This window comes from Salvelinus fontinalis, chromosome 19 (genome assembly GCF_029448725.1).
Source record: "Salvelinus fontinalis isolate EN_2023a chromosome 19, ASM2944872v1, whole genome shotgun sequence".
Taxonomy (NCBI): Eukaryota; Metazoa; Chordata; class Actinopteri; order Salmoniformes; family Salmonidae; genus Salvelinus; species Salvelinus fontinalis.
This window is the reverse complement of record NC_074683.1, coordinates 38,233,905-38,242,936: the sequence shown is the minus strand read 5'-3', so window position 1 is coordinate 38,242,936 and position 9,032 is coordinate 38,233,905.

The window sequence follows — 9,032 nt, the reverse complement described above, 5'->3', positions numbered from 1 at the left end:
TAAACTAAGATATTTATAGCCCCTAACCAAGAAAAAAACTCATCAGATGACAGTCTGATAACATATTTATGGTATGGGATAGGTTTTGTTAGAAAAATGTGCATATTTCAGGTAGATGGCATAGGTTACAATTGCACCCACCGTCACAAATGGACTAGAATAACTACATAGAGCAACGTGTTTACCTACTTACTAATCATCAAACATTTCGTAAAAATACACAGCATACACGAATCGAAAGACACAGATCCTGTGAATACAGACAATATTTCAGATTTTCTAAGTGTCTTACAGCGAAAACACAATAAATCGTTATATTAGCATAGCACAGGTGCAAACATTACCCCAGCATTAATTCTAGCCAAAGTGAGCGATAACGTAAACATAGCCAAAATATATTATTTTTTCACTAACCTTCTCAGAATTCTTCAGATGACACCCCTGTAACATCACATTACAACATGCATATACAGTTTGTTCGAAAATGTGCATATTTAGCCACCAAAATCATGGTTAGACAATGTGAAATGTAGCCCAGCTGGTGAGAAAATGTCCGTGCGCCATATTAGACAGTGATCTACTCTTATTGTCATGTTTTTGATCATCATGTCTTGTCCCTGTGCTTCCCTCTGCTGGTCTTATTAGGTTCTTTCCCTCTTTTCTATCCTTCTCTCTCCTCCTCCCTTTCTCCCTCTCCCGCTCTCTCTCTATCGTTCCGTTCCTGCTCCCAGCTGTTTCTCATTCTCCTAACGACCTCATTTACTCTTTCACACCTGTCCCCTATTTTTGCCCTCATTAGAGTTCCTATTTCTTCCTCTGTTTTCCGCTTCAGTCCTTGTCGGATTCTTGTTTGATGTTTGCTGTTCAGTGTCCTTGTTCCGCCCTGTCGTGTTTTTGCTTTCATCAGATGCTGCATGTGAGCAGGTGTCTAGTGGTCGCGTCTCCAGTCGTTCATCTCTACTGACGAGAGGATTTCAGTTTTCCTGTTTTGTTTTTACCTTAGATATATCAGGAGTATCGTTTTTGTCTAAGACTGGAATAAAGACTCTGTTTCTATTACGTCGCTTTTGGGTCCTCCTTCATCAGCATAACAGAAGAATCCGACCAAGAATGGACCCAGCGACTACGGATTCTCGCAAGACTGCCATCGAGATCCAGGGAGAAATGCTCGGTAGACACGAGCAGGAATTGTCTGCTGCTCGTCATGCCGTTGAGACCCTGGCCGCTCATGTCTCCGATCTCTCAGGACAGTTTCAGAGTCTTCGTCTCGTGCCACCAGCTACTTCCTGGTCTTCCAAGTCTCCGGAACCTAGGGTTAATAACCCACCTTGTTACTCTGGACAGCCCACTGAGTGTCGCTCCTTTCTCACCCAGTGTGATATTGTGTTCTCTCTCCAGCCCAACACATACTCAGGAGAGAGAGCTCGGATCGCTTACGTCATATCGCTCCTGACTGGTCGGGCTCGGGAGTGGGGCACAGCTATCTGGGAGGCAAGGGCTGAGTGTTCTAACGTTTATCAGAACTTTAAGGAGGAGATGATACGCGTTTTTGATCGTTCTGTTTTTGGGAAGGAGGCTTCCAGGGTCCTGGCTTCCCTATGTCAAGGTGATCGATCCATAACGGATTACTCTATAGAGTTTCGCACTCTTGCTGCATCCAGTGACTGGAACGAGCCGGCGTTGCTCGCTCGTTTTTTGGAGGGACTTCACGCTGAGGTTAAGGATGAGATTCTCTCCCGGGAGGTTCCTTCCAGCGTGGACTCTTTGATTGCACTCGCCATCCGCATAGAACGACGGGTAGATCTTCGTCACCGAGCTCGTGGAAGAGAGCTCGCGTTAACGGTGTTTCCCCTCTCCGCATCTCAACCATCTTCTCCCATCAGCTCAGAGACTGAGCCCATGCAGCTGGGAGGTATTCGCATCTCGACTAAGGAGAGGGAACGGAGAATCACCAACCGCCTTTGTCTCTATTGCGGTTCTGCTGGACATTTTGTCATATCATGTCCAGTAAAAGCCAGAGCTCATCAGTAAGCGGAGGGCTACTGGTGAGCGCTACTACTCAGGTCTCTCCATCAAGATCCTGTACTACCTTGTCGGTCCATCTACGCTGGACCGGTTCGGCTGCTTCCTGCAGTGCCTTGATAGACTCTGGGGCTGAGGGTTGTTTTATGGACGAAGCATGGGCTCGGAAACATGAGATTCCTCTCAGACAGTTAGGGAGGCCCACGCCCATGTTCGCCTTAGATGGTAGTTCTCTCCCCAGTATCAGATGTGAGACACTACCTTTAACCCTCACAGTATCTGGTAACCACAGTGAGACCATTTCCTTTTTGATTTTTCGTTCACCTTTTACACCTGTTGTTTTGGGTCATCCCTGGCTAGTATGTCATAATCCTTCTATTAATTGGTCTAGTAATTCTATCCTATCCTGGAATGTTTCTTGTCATGTGAAGTGTTTAATGTCTGCTATACCTCCTGTTTCTTCTGTCCCCTCTACTCAGGAGGAACCTGGTGATTTGACAGGAGTGCCGGAGGAATATCATGATCTACGCACGGTCTTCAGTCGGTCCAGAGCCAGCTCTCTTCCTCCTCACCGGTCGTATGATTGTTGTATTGATCTCCTTCCGGGGACCACTCCTCCTCGGGGTAGACTATTCTCTCTGTCGGCTCCCGAACGTAAGGCTCTCGAGGATTATCTGTCTGTTTCTCTCGACGCCGGTACTGTGGTGCCTTCTTCCTCTCCCGCCGGAGCGGGGTTTTTCTTTGTTAAGAAGAAGGACGGTACTCTGCGCCCCTGCGTGGATTATCGAGGGCTGAATGACATAACGGTTAAGAATCGTTATCCGCTTCCCCTTATGTCGTCAGCCTTCGAGATGCTGCAGGGAGCCAGGTTCTTTACTAAGTTGGACCTTCGTAACGCTTACCATCTCGTACGCATCAGAGAGGGGGACGAGTGGAAAACGGCGTTTAACACTCCGTTAGGGCATTTTGAATACCGGGTTCTGCCGTTCGGTCTCTCTAATGCTCCAGCTGTCTTTCAGGCATTAGTTAATGATGTACTGAGAGACATGCTGAACATCTTTGTTTTCGTTTACCTTGACGATATCCTGATTTTTTCACCGTCACTCGAGATTCATGTTCAGCACGTTCGACGTGTACTCCAGCGCCTTTTAGAGAATTGTCTCTACGTGAAGGCTGAGAAGTGCGCCTTTCATGTCTCCTCTGTCACTTTTCTCGGTTCTGTTATTTCCGCTGAAGGCATTCAGATGGATCCCGCTAAGGTCCAGGCTGTCAGCGATTGGCCTGTTCCTAAGTCACGTGTCGAGTTGCAGCGCTTTCTCGGTTTCGCTAATTTCTATCGGCGTTTCATTCGTAATTTCGGTCAAGTGGCTGCCCCTCTCACAGCTCTGACTTCTGTCAAGACTTGCTTTAAGTGGTCCGGTTCCGCCCAGGGAGCTTTTGATCTCCTCAAGAAGCGTTTTACATCCGCCCCTATCCTTGTTACTCCTGACGTCACTAAACAATTCATTGTCGAGGTTGACGCTTCAGAGGTGGGCGTGGGAGCCATTCTGTCCCAGCGCTTCCAGTCTGACGATAAGGTTCATCCTTGCGCTTACTTTTCTCATCGCCTGTCGCCATCGGAACGCAACTATGATGTGGGTAACCGCGAACTGCTCGCTATCCGCTTAGCCATAGGCGAATGGCGACACTGGTTGGAGGGGGCGACCGTTCCTTTTGTCGTTTGGACTGACCATAAGAACCTTGAGTACATCCGTTCTGCCAAACGACTTAATGCACGTCAAGCTCGTTGGGCGTTGTTTTTCGCTCGTTTCGAGTTCGTGATTTCCTATCGCCCGGGGAATAAGAACACCAAGCCTGATGCCTTATCCCGTCTCTTTAGTTCTTCTGTGGTTTCTACCGACCCCGAGGGGATTCTTCCTGAAGGGCGTGTTGTCGGGTTGACTGTCTGGGGAATTGAGAGACAGGTAAAGCAAGCACTCACTCACACTGCGTCGCCGCGCGCTTGTCCTAGTAACCTTCTGTTTGTTCCTGTCTCTACTCGTCTGGCTGTTCTTCAGTGGGCTCATTCTGCCAAGTTAGCTGGCCACCCCGGCGTTCGGGGTACGCTTGCTTCTATTCGCCAGCGGTTTTGGTGGCCTACTCAGGAGCGGGACACGCGCCGTTTCGTGGCTGCTTGTTCGGACTGCGCGCAGACTAAGTCAGGTAACTCTCCTCCTGCCGGTCGTCTCAGACCGCTTCCCATTCCTTCTCGACCATGGTCTCACATCGCCTTAGACTTTATTACCGGTCTGCCTTCGTCTGCGGGGAAGACTGTGATTCTTACGGTTATCGATAGGTTCTCTAAGGCGGCACATTTCATTCCCCTCGCTAAGCTTCCTTCCGCTAAGGAGACGGCACAAATCATCATTGAGAATGTGTTCAGAATTCATGGCCTCCCGTTAGACGCCGTTTCAGACAGAGGTCCGCAATTCACGTCACAGTTTTGGAGGGAGTTCTGTCGTTTGATTGGTGCTTCCGTCAGTCTCTCTTCCGGATTTCATCCCCAGTCTAACGGTCAAGCAGAAAGGGCCAATCAGTCGATTGGTCGCATTTTACGCAGCCTTTCGTTTCGAAACCCTGCATCTTGGGCAGAACAGCTCCCCTGGGCTGAGTACGCTCACAACTCGCTTCCTTCGTCTGCTACCGGGTTATCTCCGTTTCAGAGTAGTCTTGGTTACCAGCCTCCTCTGTTCTCGTCCCAGCTCGCCGAGTCCAGCGTTCCCTCCGCTCAGGCTTTTGTCCAACGTTGTGAGCGCACTTGGAGGAGGGTCAGGTCTGCACTTTGCCGTTACAGGGCGCAGACTGTGAGAGCCGCCAATAAACGTAGGATTAAGAGTCCTAGGTATTGTCGCGGTCAGAGAGTGTGGCTTTCCACTCGTAACCTTCCCCTTACGACAGCTTCTCGCAAGTTGACTCCGCGGTTCATTGGTCCGTTCCGTGTCTCTCAGGTCGTCAATCCTGTCGCTGTGCGACTGCTTCTTCCGCGACATCTTCGTCGCGTCCACCCTGTCTTCCATGTCTCTTGTGTCAAGCCTTTTCTTCGCGCTCCCGTTCGTCTTCCCTCCCCCCCTCCCGTCCTTGTCGAGGGCGCACCTATTTACAAGGTACGGAAGATCATGGACATGCGTTCTCGGGGACGTGGTCACCAGTATTTAGTGGATTGGGAGGGTTACGGTCCTGAGGAGAGGAGTTGGGTTCCATCTCGGGATGTGCTGGACCGTTCGTTGATTGATGATTTCCTTCGTTGCCGCCAGGGTTCCTCCTCGAGTGCGCCAGGAGGCGCTCGGTGAGTGGGGGGGTACTGTCATGTTTTTGATCATCATGTCTTGTCCCTGTGCTTCCCTCTGCTGGTCTTATTAGGTTCTTTCCCTCTTTTCTATCCTTCTCTCTCCTCCTCCCTTTCTCCCTCTCCCGCTCTCTCTCTATCGTTCCGTTCCTGCTCCCAGCTGTTTCTCATTCTCCTAACGACCTCATTTACTCTTTCACACCTGTCCCCTATTTTTGCCCTCATTAGAGTTCCTATTTCTTCCTCTGTTTTCCGCTTCAGTCCTTGTCGGATTCTTGTTTGATGTTTGCTGTTCAGTGTCCTTGTTCCGCCCTGTCGTGTTTTTGCTTTCATCAGATGCTGCATGTGAGCAGGTGTCTAGTGGTCGCGTCTCCAGTCGTTCATCTCTACTGACGAGAGGATTTCAGTTTTCCTGTTTTGTTTTTACCTTAGATATATCAGGAGTATCGTTTTTGTCTAAGACTGGAATAAAGACTCTGTTTCTATTACGTCGCTTTTGGGTCCTCCTTCATCAGCATAACACTTATACATAAATACTCATAAACGTGACTAAAAAATATAGGGTGGACATCGATTGATAGACAATTTAATTCTTAATACAATCGCGGAATTACATTTTTTAAATTATCCTTACTTTTCAATACAGTTTGCGCCAAGCGAAGCTACGTCAAAAAACATGGCGTCCTAAGCCACTAACATTTTTCGACAGAAACACGATTTATCATAATAAAAATGTCCTACTTTGAGCTGTTCTTCCATCAGTATCTTGGGCAAAGGATCCTTTCTTGGGTCTAATCGTCTTTTGGTGGAAAGCTGTCCTCTTGCCATGTGGAAATGCCAACTGCGTTCGGGATGAACTGGAAGCGTGCCCAGAGATTCACAGCGTTTCAGAAATAAATGTCCCAAAATCTCACTAAACGGATATAAATTGCTATAAAACGCTTTAAATTAACTACCTTATGATGTTTTTAACTCCTATAACGAGTCTTAACATGACCGGAGAAAGATTACTCCCAACACTAATACTTGGAACAGGTGCGGGTCGGTGTCCTCGCATAACGCAGCTCCAAAAGACTTACTAGCTACAGGGTTTTTTAATTTATAGTGCCTGTGAACGCGCAATCGACCCCATTCAAATCGTCATCACGTAAAGGCATCCAGGGGAAGACGTAAACAGTGTCCGTATACTCATAGCAATAACTGTGGCCTTTTAACTGACTCCAGATCAGGGGCCAACATTTCTGAAATCTGACTCCATGTCAGGGAAATTGCTGTAGAATGGGTTCTGTTCCACTTAGAGACAAAATTTCAACTCCTATAGAAACTATAGACTGTTTTCTATCCAATAATAATAATAATATGCATATTGTACGATCAAGAATGTTGTGGGAAGCCGTTTCAAAAATTACACGATTAGCATAAATAGTGACAACAGCGCCCCCAGCCTCAACAGGTTAATGTAATCTCTGAATTACATTTTTAAAATTAACCTTACTGCGCAATACAGGGTGCGCTAAAGCGAAGCTACCCAAAAATTAATGGCCGCTTATGCATTTAACATTTTTCAACAGAACAACGATTTATCAGCATAAATAGTTCTTACTTTTAGATGAACTCGCATCAGAATCTTGGGAAAGGTGTCCTTTGTCCAGAACAATCGTCTTTTGGTCGAAAGATGTCCTCTTGTCCTGTCGAAATGGCCACTAACGTTCGGCATGTACCGGAAAAGTGTCCAACTCTTGAAAGTGCGTCACAAAGTAATGCCAGAAAATCGCAATAAACTGATATAAATTGCTATAAATCGGTTTAAATTAACTACCTTATGATGTCTTTAACACCTAGAACGAATAAAAACATAACCGGGGGTATAGAACTGGCTAAACCAAAGCTTGGAAGGAGGCCAGTCCGACGTCCATTCTGCGTCGAGCGCAAGGCTGAAAAGAAAGGTTCTTCCGCTCCAGGGTCTAATATACGGTCCCAGATTGCGCAATCGACTCCATTCAAATTGTCACCACTTACTGACATCTAGAGGAAGGCGTAGGCAGTGTTTGTAGCCCCACAGCGTTCACAGGGACTTATAAAGTGACCTGGGAACAGAGGCCGAGATTTCTGAAATCTCACTCCCTGGCAGGAAAAGTGCTGCAGAATGAGTTCTGTTTCACTCAGAGACATAATTCAAACGGTTTTAGAAACTAGAGAGTGTTTTCTATCCAATAGTAATAATATTGAGTACGAGGCAGTTTAATTTGGAGATCAATTTTCACAAAGTCGAAACAGCACCCCCTATACTCTCAAGAGGTTTTTAAGGATTAAGGATTAGCCCCTTAAAAAAAATAGCCTAAAATTACATACCCAAATCTAACTGCCTGTAGCTCAGGCCCTGAAGCAAGGACATGCATAGTCTTGGTACCATTTGAAAGGAAACACTTTGAAGTTTATGGACATTTGAAAGGAATGTAGTAGAATATAACACAATAGATCTGGTAAATGATAATACAAAGAAAGAAAAAAACGTTATTTTGTATTTTTTTGTAGCATCATGTTTGAAATGCAAGAGAAAGGCATATATTATTCCAGCCCAGGTGAAATTTAGATTTTGGCCATTAGATAGCATCAGTGTATTTGCAACGTTTTAACTGATCCAATGAACCACTGCATTTCTGTTAAAAATGTTGTGTCAAGACTACCCAAATGTGCCTAATTTGTTAATTAATAACTTTTCATGTTCAAAAGTGTGCACTCTCCTAAACAATAGCATGGTATTATTTCACTGTAATAGCTACTGTAAATCGGACAGTCGAGTTAGATTAACCTGTCTAGCCCCGGGGTTCCGCTAGTGGAACCCCCCCCACATTCCACTGAAAAGGCAGCGCGCGAAATTCAAAAAATATTTTTTAGAAATATTTAACTTTCACACATTAACAAATCCAATACAGCAAATGAAAGATAAACATCTTGTGAATCCAGCCAACATGTCCGATTTTTTTAAATGTTTTACAGCGAAAACACCACGTATATTTATGTTAGCTCACCACCAAAAACAAAAAAGCACAGACATTTCTTTCACAGCACAGGTAGCTTGCACAAAACCCCCAAATAGAGATAGAATTAGTCACTAACCAAGAGACAACTTCATCAGATGACATTCTTATAACATGTTATACAATAAATCTATGTTTTGTTCGAAAAATTTGCATATTTCAGGTATAAATCATAGTTTTACATTGCAGCTACAATCACAAATATCACCAAAGCAGCTAGAACAATTACAGAGAGCAACGTGAAATAACTAAATACTCATCATAAAACATTTATGAAAAATACATGGTGTACAGCAAATGAAAGATAAACATCTTGTGAATCCAGCCAATATTTCAGATTTTTTAAGTGTTTTACAGCGAAAACACAATATAGCATTATATTAGCGTACCACAATAGCCAACCACACAACCGCATTCATTCACCGCAAAGGTAGCGATCGCAAAAAAACAGCAAAAGATATAAAATTATTCACTAACCTTGACAAACTTCATCAGATGACAGTCCTATAACATCATGTTACACAATACATATATGTTTTGTTCGGAAATGTGCATATTTAGCGGTACAAATCGTGGTTTTACAATGTGAATATGTAGCCAAACTGCACAAAATTATCCGGATATATTTCTGACACTCACCTAAT